The sequence below is a fragment of the Panicum virgatum genome, chromosome 3N, assembly GCF_016808335.1.
Source record: "Panicum virgatum strain AP13 chromosome 3N, P.virgatum_v5, whole genome shotgun sequence".
Taxonomy (NCBI): domain Eukaryota; kingdom Viridiplantae; phylum Streptophyta; class Magnoliopsida; order Poales; family Poaceae; genus Panicum; species Panicum virgatum.
In genome coordinates, this window is record NC_053147.1 from 33,116,042 (window position 1) to 33,117,623 (window position 1,582).

Sequence of the window (1,582 nt, forward strand, 5' to 3'; positions counted from 1 at the left end):
GCTCCAGTCCAATCTGCAAAAAAAGAGGATTTTTTGTTTTGCGGGGAAAAACAAGATGGAATTTCGACTGCATGCTATTACCTTTTTGTGTGGCGAATTGCGTATTTGGTCAAGTCAGATTACTTATTTCTACCAACTCATATGCCTCCCTGGAAAGTTTATTAATAAGATTTTAGAGACGCTCCTAGGGCTTCCAAATACATTAAAATCTTCAACGCCAGAACTATATTTTCTTAAGAAGGTTTTTAGAAAAATTTCATGAGATGGGAATTTGTATTAGAGAGAGAAATGACTTCTCTGGTTGAGAATTGGTTTGAGGCGAAGATCAGGGACCCAGATTTCAGACATTATTATGGTGAAATGAGTAACTATTTCTCTATGTTGGGCAATCGCCCTCTCGCGAAGGTGGCGCGAAGGTGGCGTGACCCGAAGGATCACCGAAGATGACGAAGTTTGGAAGAGCTCGTCGAGGTCCGGCGTCCGAAGGTGATGCCCTGAATCTTCGGAATGCTTCGGGCAGCGCGAAGGTGACGGATGAAAAAGGCGAAGTCCCTCGAAGCTTGTTGAAGGTCGTCACTGAGGATTGCCGCACATCACAGAACCCGAAGGTTCCGAGGATCGCTCGGAGCCATAGTCTCGAAGGTTATGACAAGAACCTTCGAGCGCGGCGGGTGACTCAAGAGTGGCGAATGATGAAGGCGGCGCCACACGAAGCTTGTTGAAGACCACTACCGAAGGTTCCCGAAGGGCAAGAAACATGTGATCCGAGTAGGAGTATCCAAGTCAGACTATCCGACTTAAGGAAATTACCAAATACCCCTAATATAATCTCTTGACCTTCGTGAGGACCAGAGGGGCATTTTTGGTATGATGTAATAAGGTTTGGGGGTATAAATACCCCCCACCCAACATTGTACGGGTTGGAACATTTTGTGCGAACTATAGTGCAATTTCTATTGTGCAACTCGTTTCTTTGTGTTTTAACCCTCGTCCGAAGTCTACTTTCTCTGTCTGGTGATCGAGCCGAAGATCCCAACAGACGCACCCACGCATGTTCTTAGCTCAAAAATCACCTTACGATGGCCCCACAAAGAAAGAAAACCACCAACCAGGGCGCTCCTGACGCTGAAGGTTCAAACCTTCACGAAGTCCCCATCGGACAATCTCCTCCAATCGAACCAACCCCCGCCTAGCTGGCTGAGAAAGAAAAGCGTACCCAAGCAGAACGTGCTATTGAGGCAAAAAAAAATGCCGCGGCAGCAGGCAAAAAAGAAGCGGCGGCGGCAGCAGCAACAACAACCGAGGCTGAAACACTAAACAACCTCTTCCAGCTTAAAGATAACCAGCTCGAACAAAACGTGCACCATGAACTCAACCTTCAGCTTCGCGCCCTAGAAATGAAGCTCACCTGGCCAATCAACTGGCGACCAGAAAGAGAGCAGCCGAGCAAGCTCAGAGGCTGGCTGAAGCAAAACGCAAAGTTGCAGAAATGCAAGCAGAAATCCAGAAAATGCAGGAAGAAGTTGGGCAACCGCAAGAGCCCTCAAACATCCACGCAGTCGCTGGTCATTCCAGACATCAC